Below are 15,320 nucleotides of genomic sequence, written 5' to 3' on the forward strand. Positions count from 1 at the left end.
TAGGCACTCTCCAACCACTGCTGAGAGGTCCTCCTGCCATCATGAACTGCCATTCCACCGGCCGTTGATTGGGAGGGAGCCAGGCTTCCAAGTAGGCACTCACTCTCCAACCACTGCTGAGAGGCCCTCCTGCCATGATGAACTGCCATTCCACCGGCCATCGAGTCGGAGGGAGCCAGGCTTCCAACCAGGCACTCTCCAACTACTGCTGAGAGGCCCTCCTGCCATCATTAACTGCCATTGCACCGGCCGTCGAAAGAGAGAGAGCCAGGCTTCCAACTAGGCACTTTCCAAAAACTGCTGAGGGGTCCTCCTGCCATGACGAACTCCCATTCCACCAGCCTTTGAGTGGGTGGGAGCCAGGCTTCCAACCAGGCATCCCAAACACTGCTGAGAGGCCCTCCGTCATTCATTAACTGCCATTCCATCAGCCATCGAGTGGGAGGGAATGAGGCTACCAACCAGGCACTCTCCAACCACTGCTGAGAGGTCCTCCTGCCATCATGAACTGCCATTCCACCAGCCATTGAGTGGGAAGGAGTCAGGCTTCCAACCAGGCACTCTCCAACCACTGCTGAGAGGCCCTCCTGCCATCATTAACTGCCATTCCATCAGCTGTTGAGTGGGAGGGAGCCAGGCGTCCAACCAGGCACTCCAAACAACTGCTGAGAAGTCCTCCTGCCATGATGAACTGCCATTCCACTGGCCGTTGAGTAGGAGGGAGCCAGGCTTCCAACCAGGCACTCTCCAACCACTGCTGAGAAGCCTTCCTGCCATCATTAACTGCCATTCCATCAGCCGTTGAGTGGGTGGGAGCCAGGGGTCCAACCAGGCACTCCCAACCACTGCTGAGAGGCCCTCCTGCCATGATGAACTGCCATTCCACCGGCCATCGAGTGGGAGAGAGCCAGGCTTCCAACTAGGCACTCTCCAACCACTGCTGAGAGGTCCTCCTGCCATGATGAACTGCCATTCCACCGGCCGTTGAGTAAGAGGGAGCCAGGCTTCCAACTAGGCACTCCCCAACCACTGCTGAGAGGTCCTCCTGCCATCATGAACTGACATTCCATCGGCCATTGAGTGGGAGCCAGGCTTCCAACCAGGCACTCTCCAACCACTGCTGAGAGGTCCTCCTGCCATCATTAACTGCCATTCCATCAGCTGTTGAGTGGGAGGGAGCCAAGCGGCCAACCAGGCACTCCCAACCACTGCTGAGAGGTCCTCCTGCCATGATGAACTGCCATTTCACCGGCCGTTGAGTAAGAGGGAGCCAGGCTTCCAACTAGGCACTCTCCAACCACTGCTGAGAGGTCCTCCTGCCATCATGAACGGCCATTCCACCGGCCGTTGAGTGGGAGTGAGCCAGGCTTCCAAGTAGGCACTCTCCAACCACTGCTGAGAGGTTCTTCTGCCATCATGAACTGACATTCCACCGGCCATTGAGTGGGAGCCAGGCTTCCAACCAGGCACTCTCCAACCACTGCTGAGAGGCCCTCCTGCCATCATTAACTGCCATTCCACCATCCGTCAAGTGGGAGGTGGCTTCCAACTAGGCACTCTCCAACCACTGCTGAAAGGCCCTTCTGCCATCATTAACTGCCATTTCACCGTCCGTGAAGTGGGAGGTGGCTTCCAACTAGGCACTCTCCAACCACTGCTGAGAGGTCCTCCTGCCATCATTAACTGCCATTTAACCGGCCGTTGAATGGGAGGCAGCCAGGCTTCCAACTAGGTACTCTCCAACTACTGCTGAGAGGCCCTCCTGCCATCATGAACTGCCATTTCACCATCCGTCAAGTGGGAGTTGGCTTCCAACTAGGCACTCTCCAACCACTGCTGAGAGGTCCTCCTGCCATCATTAACTGCCATTCCACCATCCGTCAAGTGGGAGGTGGCTTCCAACTAGGCACTCTCCAACCACTGCTGAAAGGCCCTCCTGCCATCATTAACTGCCATTTCACCGTACATGAAGTGGGAGGTGGCTTCCAACTAGGTACTCTCCAACCACTGCTGAGAGGTCCTCCTGCCATCATTAACTGCCATTTAACCGGCCGTTTTATGGGAGGCAGCCAGGCTTCCAACTAGGTACTCTCCAACTACTGCTGAGAGTCCCTCCTGCCATCATTAACTGCCATTCCACCGGCCATCGAGTGGGAGGGAGGCAGGCTTCGAACCAGGCACTCTCCAACCACTGCTGAGAGGCCCTCCTGCCATCGTGGAGAAGTCATAGTTATTGTGTTTAATTTTGACTGTTGGAGTATGTATTTGTGTTCAGTTGACACAGTAGCTGAAACAGAAGCCATCTTGTTTCAATCCACAGTAGTACTGTTACCAAGGAGACGAAGCTGGGTAGCTCATCAGAGGGAGAAGTGGGCGGAGCCAAGAAAAGGAAAAAGGGGAGTTTTAAAAAAAGAAGCCAAGGAGGTGTGCGTGGCTGGAGGCTTTTCAGTCAAGAAGGGCTGAGGAGACAGACATGGCCAAAAATCTTTAGTCAAGGCAGACTAAAGGGAGCCTAGTCAAGATCTCTAGTTGAGAAAGACTAGTGATCAGGAATTTGATCGGTAGTAGATCAAATTAAAGGCTTTTATTGTAGTTGGGTCATTGTTCACTAAGGAGCTCAGCTGAGGTTAGAGTTTGCTACAATTTATATCATCAGTAGGAGAGTGAGAGTGGAATTACACCAGAGACGACTGTTGTGGTGGTTATAAGAGTTATTAAACCACTTGTTTATCTAAAGTTCCATAAGTAAATCAATCAACCTGCAACCATAAGCTTTGTACGCAATAAACTTGTTGTTCTTTGTTAACAACTGACTCATTTCATCTCATCTGCGTCTGTGTAGCCAAATTTCATCGGTGATAATTCAAAAGCCTCACGTTGGTGTCAGTTACCTTAATAAATCACCTAATTGGGGAAGAGTAATAGTCACAGTTACCTCAGAAAGGGAACAACAACACAGAAATCCCTAACTACAGAGACAGAGGCTGGGATCTTGAAATAAAGATCACCCCCTGTAATCTTCCTCTCATATAAAGGTGATATATATATAATCTAGAGGGATTAAAAGATTCAAAAATCCCCTCAGCAGTGGAAACAGCATTTCAATTTGCTTTGACACCATTACAATTGGTTTGAGTCTTCCCAATTGGCTTTAGAACCATCACACCATCATTAACTGCCATTCCACCGGCCATCGAGTGGGAGAGAGCCAGGCTTGAACTATACACTCTCCAACCACTGCTGAGAGGCCCTCCTGCAATCATTAACTGCCATTCCACCGGCCGTCGAGTGGGAGGGAGCCAGGCTTCCAACTAGGCACTCTCCAACCACTGCTGAGAGGCCCTCCTGCCATCATTAACTACTAGGCTTGAGCGATCCACGAAAAATTTGATTCTAAACTCGTTTCAAAAGTAGAGGGGGGCGGCGATTCGTTTTTGAGGTCATTTCCGAATTTTGCCCCAAATTTTTTTTTGAAATTAACGAAAATTCGTTATTTTCAAAATTAATTCGTTAATGGCGGACGCGCATGCGCAGTCGCCCAAAAACAGCCCGGGGGGGGGAGTTAGGGGGCTCTCCTGCACTCATTTTTTCAGCAATACTGATCAAATTTGGTACAGTGTGAGAACACAATCCACCCTGCTTGTTCGCTAAATTGCAGAGCGTTTGCCATTTCCTAAGATTTATTGCGCAATTTTATAGTTCATATAAAAAAACTTTATTTACCAATTGCAAAAAATCTGTTCCTGCTTTTGAATTGTTATTTCCTGTTCAATAGGGGTTCCTTCACTGTGAAAGTCCTTCTTCTACTTGTGTAACATTGTTTCAGTGCCCGTAAATCTGTCAAAATGTTAGGGCATTGGGGGCCATTGGCCAAGAGACACATTTTGCTGCCTGCCACAATGCGCAATGACTTTCCCCAGGCATCCATATTGGAGGCCATTATACCACAGTGGTCAAGCCCCTCCCCCTCCCAAGAAATGTAAGATTTGTGCGACGTTGGTTTGATTTATTGCCTGATGGCAAAATGGGGGCTTGATCCCACTCCCCTGGGGAGCCGGCCACCGTGGGCCGTCTCCCACCCCCGCCCCTTTCCCCAAAGCAGCAGGGCGTGGGCTTAAACTGCGGAAATAGACATGGGGGCATGGATCCCACACCCCTGCCCCTTTCCCTAAAGCAGTAGGGCGGGGGCTTAGCTGCAGAGATACACATGAGGGTTTGGATCCATTAAAAGCACTGGCAGGGGGAGTGAGAAAAATTGGAGCAAAAAGAAAGAAAAAATCAACGTGGTGATCCGAACCGCAATGTCCAAGATGGAGAAAAAAGCAGAAAGAAAAAATCCCCGTGGGGATCCGAACCCCAATGTCTATCTCAGCAGCAAAGACCCCACCCTGCGCCGTCCACAGTTGGCCGGCATGCATCCCCTAGAGAGAGAGAGAGAAAAAAACAGAGGACCCCACCCCAAAGGAAGGATATGGGAAAAATTGTCCAAATATGAACGGAAGGACAGCCGCAAGAGAAGAGAGATGCGGTGCATCGTGGGAAACTCGACCACGTAGGCCGAGAGGCAGCAGAAACAAAAGAAAAGAAAAGAAAAGAAAGAAAAAAGCCACAGGCAGCAAAGACCACACGTTGAGCCGGGCCGGCCACAGTTGGCCGGCATGCATCCCCTAGAGAGAGAGAGAGAGAGAAAAACAGAGGACCCCGCCCCAAAGGAAGGATCTGGGAAAAATTGCCCAAATATGAACGGAAGGACAGCCGCGAGAGAAGAGAGATGCGGTGCATCGTGGGAAACTCGACCACGTAGGCCGAGAGGCAGCAAAAACAAAAGAAAAGAAAAGAAAAGAAGGAAAAAAGCCACAGGCAGCAAAGACCACACATTGAGCCGGGCCGGCCACAGTTGGCCGGCATGCATCCCCTAGAGAGAGAGAGAGAAAAAAACAGAGGACCCCGCACCAAAGGAAGGATCTGGGAAAAATTGCCCAAATATGAACGGAAGGACAGCCGCGAGAGAAGAGAGATGCGGTGCATCGTGGGAAACTCGACCACGTAGGACGAGAGGCAGCAAAAACAAAAGAAAAGAAAGAAAAAAGCCACAGGCAGCAAGGCCCACACATTAAGCCGGGCCGGCCACAGTTGGCCGGCATGCATCCCATAGAGAGAGAGAGAGAGAGAAAAAAACAGAGGACCCCGCACCAAAGGAAGGATCTGGGAAAAATTGCCCAAAGGGGTGCGGAGGAACAGCCGCGAGAGAAGGAAAGGAGGCAAAATCAGGCTCCCTTATTTCCCAAAAAGGAGGTGTTGTTCTACAAAGGACGATGGGACGTGCAACCCTTTTGCCAAACTTGGCTTTTGATTCACAGCGGCCCTGGCACAGACAAAAAGCCCTGCTTGAGCAGCCTAGAAGGAAAGGAGGCAAAATCAGGCTCCCTTATTTCCCAAAAAGGAGGTGTTGTTCTACAAAGGACGATGGGACGTGCAACCCTTTTGCCAAACATGGCTTTTGATTCACAGCGGCCCTGGCACAGACAAAAAGCCCTGCTTGAGCAGCCTAGAAGGAAAGGAGGCAAAATCAGGCTCCCTTATTTCACAAAACCCTTGTGCCAGACTTTGCTATTAGCGTTGAAAAAAGAAAAGTATCCTAATCAAAACGAAAGCCCACCCCGCCCGCAACAGGCAAAATGGCGCAGCAGAAAAATTGCAGGCCGGGTGGGAAAATGGCAAACGCCAATCTTGTGAGGAAAAAAGCCCACAGGCCCTTTGGAAAAAAAAAAGAAAAGAAACACCCAACAGTTTCCAACCCCACCCCACCCCACCTCACCCACCCAACCTTTTCTCCCGGTCTTCTAATCTGTAGCCTAGCTCTAGCTCAGCCAAGGAAGCTTTGACGCAGCAATCTTGCCTGCCTGTGCCTGCGGAATCTCGCTCCCAACCCACCCTCTCTCTGCAGATCCCGAAATGAGCCACGAGGCTCCCGTGCACCGTCTTTTCATTCAGGACGTACTACCAGCCCCTCCCCCGGGTTAAACGTGCTCTCTGATTGGCCACAAGGTGCAAGCAACACGCTAGGTTGCCCCAGTGCACATAAACAAGTTTGGGTGATTTGCAAAAGCTTTTTTTCCCAACGAAAAAAAACGACGACATAAGAAAAAACGGCCTGTCGCGGTTTGAAACCGCGATATCCAGACGTGTGGACAATCAAGGTCGTATATTGCTTCAAAAGTAACGAAAGTAATGAATTAATAACGGGTAACGGGGAAATCGAATTATTTGAGCAAGCCTATTAACTACCATTCCACCGGCCGTCGAGTGGGAGGGAGCCAGGCTTTCAACCAGGCACTCCCCAACCACTATTCTGAGGCCCTCTTGCCATCATGAACGGCCATTCCACCAGCTTTCGCGTGGGAGGGAGCCAGGCGTCCAACCAGGTACTCTCCAACCACTGCTGAGAGGCCCTCCTGCCATCATTAACTGCCATTCCACCGGCTGTCGCGTGGGAGGGAGCCAGGTGTCCAACCAGGCACTCTCCAAACACTGTTGAGAGGCCCTCCTGCCATCATTAACTGCCATTCCACCATCTTTCGAGTGGGACTGAGCCAGGTTACCAACCAGGCACTCTCCAACCACTGCTGAGAAGCCCCCCTGTCATCATTAACTGCCATTCCACTGGCTGCCAAGTGGGAGAGAGCCAGGCTACCAACGAGGCACTCTTCAACCTCTGCTGAGAAGCCCTCTTGGATGACTTGTTTCCCTATTTGGGATTGGGTTTCCCCTAATCCTTCATCTACTCCATGTTGCTGAGGTTGTGGACGACTTTCTTTTTTTGAAAAGACTGAGGCAAAGGAGGCATTGAGTAGTTCTACCTTTTCTCTACCCCCTGCCAGTATCGCCCCATCTTCTCAAGGCAGAGACCCTATCGCATCCTCCTTCTTCCTTTTGGAACCAACATAAGCAAAACAGCCTTTTTTATTGTTTGCATGTCTCTGGCAAGCCTGAGCTCATTTTGCACTTTAGCCTTGTGAACCTTTTCCCTACAGGAGTTGGCTATACGTTTGAATTCTTCTTTGGTTGTTTCTCCTCGTTTCCACTTCTTGTGCATGTCTCTTTTGAGTCTTAGCCCAGTTAGAAGTTCTTTGGACATCTATTCTGGCGTCTTTGCACTTGTCTTCTTTTTTTCGTTGTTGGCACTGTTTGTATTTGTTCATTGAGTATTTCATTTTTGAAAAACTCCCATCCATCTTTACCTCCCCTCAATGGCTACATTCCAGTGATGGGAGTCATCCCACCAGGTTTCAGTGATGCCTATGACATCATAAGTGTGGTTTTGTGATAAAAGTTGGCATTTGTCTTGTTTATTTCCTATGCTCTGTACATTAGTATAAAGACATGTAAGCCCCTGGGACCTTCCCAGGGGGTACAGTGAGTAACAATTCAACAAGTCTTAGTTTATATCAGGGGTCCTGAAACCTCATGTCCCCTGCCCTATACCTTAGACTTAGAGTCGCCATAAATCTGAAACAACATGAAGGCACACAACAACAATCCTAATTAGCTTGACCTACTTAGTACCCTGTAATTTCTGATTTGCTCAATTTAAAATAAACATTCTTAATTCTTTATTCATAACTTGTCTCTTTATTGTCTCTAATGAATGGCGCAGCTCTGAGGTATCAAGGATCCACAGTGCTTTAGACTGGCCCCAGATTGAGCAGTCAGTGTAGATGTGGCCTAAGCTGAGCTACAAAATCGTAGAATCCTAGAAGAGTTGGAGGAGACCACATGGGGTATCCTGTCAGGATTTGAAGTTTTTGATGTCTGGATAACCTCATAAACTCTCTCCCTGACATTGACAGCCTGGACCAGCAGATGGCGGTGGAGACCAAGTTGTGGAACTTTTGGGAAGTGGAGACCTTGGAATGAAGGGGGTGAGGGGCTTTACAAGGAAAGGAGGACAGGGAAAATACCAGTAGAGTCTTTTTCTTCTGTAGAGATAATTGCAATTGCAGCCATCTCCAATCAAACCTGCTTATGAGTGGTCTTCTTTTTGCTAACAAGATCTTGTAGTGTGACATATCCAGTTCAAGCCCCTTCTGCCAAGCAGGAAAAGCACAATCAAAGTACCCCCAACAGGCTGGAAACAAATGCCTGGAAATAAATTCTGCTTATGTAGAGCAACACATAAGGATGGTGGAGAAGATTATAATTTATTCCTTACCACTCATCTCAACGTAGGCTGCATTTCTTGTGATCATATATTCTCTAACAATCTCCGTTGCACGACGTAAGTTGGCTGTTTTCTTCCATTCATAATAGACTAATGGAAAGGTAAATATCTGTTACTGTCTGCTCTTTGTCTCTGCTTGCGTATTCCTATACAATGTACCCAAATAATGTCTATCAGGACCTTTCACCAAACTTTGTATTTATTTATTTATTTCCAATATTTCTATCCCGCCCTTCTCCCCGAGGGGACTCAGAGCGGCTTACACAACTGGCAGGATCACTACCAGTCTATCATAATACAATCTATATATATAAAAGGGTAATGGAATCACGGCACCAGACAAAACAACTAAACTAAATGCCCTACAACCTCGAAAATTGACAGCATAACCTCTCATCCATGCCTCTACGTTCATACAACAAAAAGAAAACAAAAATTAAGTCCTAGCCACAGCAACGCATGGCCAGGCACAGCTAGTAAAATAATAAAACAGTTAAAATAGTTAAATAACATATTAAAATACAATATATAAAAGATTTAACACAGTGCAACACCGAATATATATGCCAGTCATCCATCAGACCTTGTGCAAGAGCCTTAATCCAATCCATGTCAACGCTAACTGAGTTCATTCATTAAACACTTGGGCACATAGCCAGGTCTTCAACTTCTTTCTAAACCCCAGAAGGGATGGAGCCTGCCAGATGTCACTAAGGAGAGAGTTCCACAGCTGAGGAGCTCCACCGAGAAGGCCCTGTCTCTCGTCCCCACCAGCCGCGCTTGTGAGGCAGGTGGGATCGAGAGCAGGGCCTCCCCAGATGATCTTAAGGTTCTCGTGGGCTGATAGGAGGAGATGCGTTAGGACAGGTAATTTACCCAGAACCGTTTAGGGCTTTGTAGGTCAAAACCAGCACTTTAAATTGGGCTCGGTAGCATATAGGCAGCCAGTGGAGCTGGCTTAACAGGGGGGTGGTACGCTCCTTGTAAGCCGCCTAAGTTATTAGTCTGGCTGCCGCCCGTTGTACTAATTGGAGCTTCCGGGCCATCTTCAAAGGCAGCCCCATGTAGAGCGTGTTGCAGTAATCCAAACGGGATGTAAACAGAGCGTGGACCACCGTGGCCCAGTCAGACCTGCCAAGGAACGGGCGCAGGTGGCGCACAAGTCTGAGTTGTGCGAAGGCTCCCCTGGCCACTGCCGAGACCTGGGGCTCCAGGCTCAGCGATGAGTCCAGGAGAACCCCCAGACTATCAGGACCTTTCACCAAACCTTTTATTCCAGCAAATCCAAAGATATGCAGAGAAGGGAAATGAGAGTACTGATATATGGTTGGTTATGAAAATAGATGAAATAAATACATGAACCTTTGGTCTTCCAGATGTTTTGGACTACAGCTCCCACAATTCCTGACCATTGAACAAGCTGGCAAGGATTTAGGGAACTGAAGTTCCATGATTTCAGATATGCTTTCTTCCAGCTCCAAGATATCTTTATCTGTGCATATATGTAATTACAAAATATACCAAAATTCCAAGCAGTTCAAATTCCCAAACACTCCTGGTCCCAAGTATTTCCAATTAGAGATGCTCAATCTGTATATAAATGTAAAAATAAAAAAATCAATAAACATACTCAGATAAAGCAATATAATTGCGATGATATAGATGAGAAGGACCAATATGGAAGCCAGCAAGTATGCCACGGGTGTATGAAGAAATGCTTTGATTTGTTGAACGTCAGGATAAGAAGAAATAAAACAGCAAGAACAATCAGGAGCAGAAATCTCATTAATATCACACTGAATAAAGTGTCTGAACAGTACTGAAGAGACATAGGTTGGAATAATTAAATTCTGTGATATTTGCCAATGATAAATGCTTAACAAGTGTACTTAATAATTGCATAATGTGTAGCAATCACTGCTTTGATTTACAAAGAATGCTGTGTATTGATAATTGCCTAATAACTTAACCAACAAGCAGATTGAAATTGATCACTGCTCTGGGACTCAACTGAAAGTTAGTTTTAGTTAGCTCTAACAGCTGCTGAGAAAGGGCAGCTTGACCCAGTAAGGAACTTCAAAAGAACAGGCTTAACTCGTTGTTTGCTAAGGGCCCTTCCACACAGAATATAAAGACAGAAAATCCCACAATGTCTGCTTTGAATGGGGTTATCTGAGTCCACATTGCCATGTAATCTAGTTCAAAGCAGATAATATGGGATTTTATTCAGCTGTGTGGACGGCCGAAGACTTCAAAGCTTAAGCACAGGGAGATGTAGTAGGGAGGGAAAACTGGTTGACACAGCAAGGCCATAAATCTTCTCATAGACGATGGGAATAAACAAGGAAGCTAATTACCATATATACTCAAAGATAAGCCAAGTTTTTCAGCCCTTTTTATGAGCTGAAAAAGCCTCCTCTCGGGTCAAGGTCAAGGCCGGCAATGGAGCCAGCAGGCTATTGCTTGCAATATGTGATCTAGTTCTCTCTTCTCCTCCCTTATCAGTGTGTTTTCTTTTGCAAAGCCTCCCTCGCTCTTAATCAAGGGAATGTTTTGAAAAGAGAAAGATGCCCTTGCAAGTCAGGAAGAAGAAAAATATATATTCATTAATCTTATGAAAGCATTTTCCCCTGAAATATTTGTTAAACTCTCCTACAGATATATATATATAGGCATTAACCCCTTGCAAGCTTTTGCAATCTCTATGTACCTTTATACAGTAGAGTCTCACTTATCCAACACTCGCTTATCCAACGTTCTGGATTATCCAATGCTTTTTTGTAGTCAATGTTTTCAATACATCGTGATATTTTGGTGCCAAGTTCGTAAATACAGTAATTTCTACATAGCATTACTGAGTATTGAACTACTTTTCCTGTCAAATTTGTGGTATAACATGATGTTTTTGGTGCTTCATTTGTAAAATCATAACCTAATTTGATGTTTAATAGGCTTTTCTTTAATGCCTCCTTATTATCCAACATATTCACTTATCCAACATTCTGCCGGCCCGTTTATGTTGGATAAGTGAGACTCTACTGTATTTGTATCTATCTATATACAATAATTTTATATATGAATTTTCCCCTCATATGTTTGCAGGTCTTTGCAAATCCTTTATACATATAGATCCATGTACCTGTGTATCTGAAGCCATACATATACATTATTTGTATATATGAATTTACTCTCATATGTTTGCAATTATCTATATAAAGAGAATATATTCTTACCTACCTATATATAGGGCTTGCAAATATTACAGGGGGGAAATGAACACACAAATATATATATAGACATGTCTAGATAGATATGAATATATATATAGGGCTTGCAAATATTGTAGGGGAAATGCACACACACACAGAGGGGGGATTTGCAAACGTTTCAGGGGAAAATGCATATGTAAAATTAGTTTCGATAATTATAGATCTATATCTAGCTCTGCATTGTTTATATAAGCATTGAATGTTTGCCTGTTACTATGTTGGAAGCCGGCCTCATGGGGAGATAGGGTGTTATCCGAATGAAGTATTATTATTATTATTATTATTATTATTATTATTATTATTATTAGTTTATTGTTGATACCATATTGTTGTTGTTTTTTTGCCCCTACGTTTCCACTTATAGAGCTAGTTTATTGTTGTTGTTTTTTGAAATACGGTAAATATTCAAAAACATTTAACCTACTGATGCATTGATTAATGAAATTTTATTGGTATCTATTTTTATTTTGAAATTTACCCATAGCTGCTGCATTTCCCACCCTCAGCTTATACTCGAGTCAATAAGTTATCCCCGTTTTTTGAGGTAAAATTAGGTGCCTTGGCTTATATTTGGGTCGGCTTATACTCGAATATATACGGTAGTTAGTACTGAAATAATGGCTTTATGGCGCATGCTCACAGCAATGGCACATGTGCACAGAAAGGGAAACATCTTTTGGGAACGAAAGTTAAATCGCCTATAAAAACAGAAGTTGGAGCCTTTGTTTGTAAAGCTCACCGTGCATTTACCTGATCTATAAACTCACTATCATGGAGATCTCCTGTCTCTAGTGACTATTTTGGGACTTAGATACTAGAGATTATTATGGGAAACAGACCTGGGTAACTTCAGTACAGCAAAAGGAGCAATACACAACGCCTGAGCTGCAATCCCTCCCCTGTCCTTGTGGATGCTGGGAATCTCTTCCCCTCCAAGAATGGTTACAGCTATATGTTTGTCATTTGCCCAGGATGCCAATCAAGACCTAAGCCTGGCCCAGCATCCAGATTGTTCTAATGCCTTCGAACAGTGGTTCTCAACCTGTGGGTCCCCAGATGTTTTGGCCTTCAACTCCCAGAAGCGCTAACAGCTGGTAAACTGGCTGGGATTTCTGGCAGTTGTAGGCCAAAACACCTGGGGACCCACCGGTTGAGAACCACAGTCTTAGAAGGAGAGCTTCTCCTTCACTCCCGTCTTCCCCACCAACCATATCTGTTTTCAGCCCCTTTGACAATTTCCCTTTCCAGTACATTCCAAGAAGTTCAGTGGACCACTTGAATGTCTATAACTCCTCCATACATTTTGATTCATTTACATCTGTTGCATCTTTTGCTTTGTCATCTGTTTCATCTTTTGCTTTGTCATCTTTTGCATCTTTTGCTTTGTCATCTTTTGCATCTTTGTCCGGCTTCTTTGCTTCTAAAAAAAGCAGAATAGGTTTCCCATCAGTACTAAAATTGATGTAAGATAAACAAATAACATGCATTTATATACAGAGCACGTATCTAGTGAAGTCTTTACTAAAAGAGGCACCTTATATTTAAGATATTCTGGAGAGGAAAGGGATATACGGTAGACTCCACATTACTGGATCTTAAGCAGTCAGCTGATTCACCTCTAAACAATAGCATAGCATGCTGTAGCCCACAATGTTGTAGCTTCTTTGGAGACCTTACCCAAGGCCTTCCTGAAATCCAGATCTGCTACATTCACATCCTTTTCCTCTTGACTTGAGAATCCATTCCCTTATGGTAGATCCCGCCCTAACTCTCAAGGCCTATCCTATCCCTTTCCCTTCTAATTTCAGGTTAACATTCCCAGATGTCACTTTTTGACCTTTCCTTCAGTGAAATGGTACTTCCATCCCCAAATTTCTGGTATTGCAATGAATTAAAACCTCACTTGAATATCCAGAAATATTACTTTGGAATCCAAACAGCAAGCAAAGGGCCATTAGATGCCTGTATTCCTGCAAAGAGATCACATAGGGAGAAGTAACTTACCTTTCTTGGCCGCTGGAGCGTTTTTGGGTGCCATACTTGTCTCCTCGCTGTTATTAGTCTTTCATGGTGTGATCTGTTTGCAAAGTGAAGGTGAGAGAATATTGTCAAATAGGGATCTCCAGACAGATGCTAAGATGGAACGTGAAGCATGTTCTGTGTCGAATGTTTGACCCAAAAGTAAGAGCAGTGGTGGTGTTATAAAGAGTGTGCTGTTTTCCATGGATACTCTGCAAATTTTCAGGCATGAAATATGGGATTAGTAACAAATAAGGAGATTCTATATGTACATCAGTCAAGAAATAATCATTTAGGGTTCAAAGGCTTCATGAAACACTATACTTCTGGAAGCTTCTGGAAGTTGAAGTCCGAAATACTTGAAGGACCAGAACTCCACACCACCATTTCTGTCCTATGGGTGAAAAGGGCACCCGCTAAATGTTATTCTTGAGAATTGACCATTGCCTTAGCCTAGAGTTCCCAATGTTTGGTCCTCCAGATGTCTTGGACTTCCCAGAATTCCTGACTCTTGGTCCAGTTGACCTGGGCTGCTGGGAGTTGAAGTCTCAGACAGCTGGAGGACCAACAGTTGGGCACCACTGCTTTGGATGGAGAAGGCTAACTCAGACGGTGCAGAGGAAGAGCCGTTCCCCCAATCAGCATTGCATTTCATTAAGAAACACTGAAAGTCAGTCACCTTTTCTTCTCCTTGGCCGTGTTTCTCCCCCCGGGTGTCTCATCCTTCAGGAGCTTCAAATCCCTTTCCTTGTGAGGTCGACTATTCTAGAGCTCTTCCTATTCACCTTATGCTTCTCTGTGATTGGTTGGGCAGGCAGCCAATCAGGACACATCTCTAGCAGACAGGTAAAAAGAAGAGTTATATGCAATTCCAAAGCCTACCGCTTAAACCATAAACTTCATTAGGTGCTCAGGCAGGTATTCCCACTGCCTGCTTTCTACAACCAAGGGTGAATCTATGCTGTAGAATTAATGCAGTGTGACAACACTTGAATTGTCATGGCCCAATGCTGTGCAATCCTGGGAGTTATCATTTTACAAGGCCTTTAGCCTGCCCTGCTAAAGATTTCTCCACCAAACTACAAATTCCTAGGATTCCACAGCATGGAGCCTCCTGATAAAATCAACTCGAGTAACCCATCTCTCATTTTCTGGGTGGAAAATGTGATGTTTGGGGAAATAGCTCAACCTGGAGCATGTCTGTTGGAAATCTGTTTTTGTCCGAAATGGAACAACCAATGTTCCTTATTAAACCCTCAGCTAGCTAACATTAAAGCTGAGACTCTTTAGTGCCAAGTGAGAGCCATGAGGAACTTCCTGCTGAAACCTGCATGGTTTCTCACTCCCATGTCAGGACCCCCCAAAAGCACTGCGATACAGCCAACCCCTGGATTAAATTTTGAAGCTATAGAAACGAATGTTATCTGTGGCATACATGCTGCGTCTTATCTGCTTTCCCCTTTCTGTCTCTTTGCTGTGCCAATTAAACACTCTGCTACTGATATTCTATCAAAAGCCTTGATTGAGTTAATGCCTTGTTTCAGTTTCTTAACTATATTCAAACAACTACTTACAAGAGTCCAGCAAAGAAAGGCAATCATGGCAAGAGAGCAAGAGAACACATTGTCTCAGCTTATATAGTTAATTGCTCATTGGTCACTCCTTTGCTTATCTCTGTGACACCTCTGGACATGACCTCCAGCTGGCTGGACATGTTGTTCTTGCTCCAGCTCTTTCTTGCTCTGAATAGTTAACCTCTCAGTGTCAGTGCTAGCTGGCACATGTCTTAGGAATGATTTTTTGGGCCCATG

At 45.5% G+C, this 15,320-nt stretch overlaps 1 long non-coding RNA gene across 1 annotated transcript in view; it reads right to left on the reverse strand.

Moving 5' to 3' along the window:
• The window catches only part of LOC103281382 (oxidized low-density lipoprotein receptor 1), a 52,075-nt gene extending 36,925 nt beyond the window's left edge, over positions 1-15,150 (reverse strand). The window contains exons 1-5 of the long non-coding RNA XR_507656.3: positions 15,084-15,150; positions 14,189-14,344; positions 13,495-13,567; positions 12,791-12,910; positions 8,213-8,311 (exon numbers count right to left, since the gene is read on the reverse strand). This is a non-coding gene — a long non-coding RNA (oxidized low-density lipoprotein receptor 1). The remainder of the gene's footprint in view (positions 1-8,212; positions 8,312-12,790; positions 12,911-13,494; positions 13,568-14,188; positions 14,345-15,083) is intronic.
• Positions 15,151-15,320: the final 170 nt, after the last annotated feature.

The sequence above is a fragment of the Anolis carolinensis genome, chromosome 5, assembly GCF_035594765.1.
Source record: "Anolis carolinensis isolate JA03-04 chromosome 5, rAnoCar3.1.pri, whole genome shotgun sequence".
In the NCBI taxonomy this organism is placed as follows: domain Eukaryota; kingdom Metazoa; phylum Chordata; class Lepidosauria; order Squamata; family Dactyloidae; genus Anolis; species Anolis carolinensis.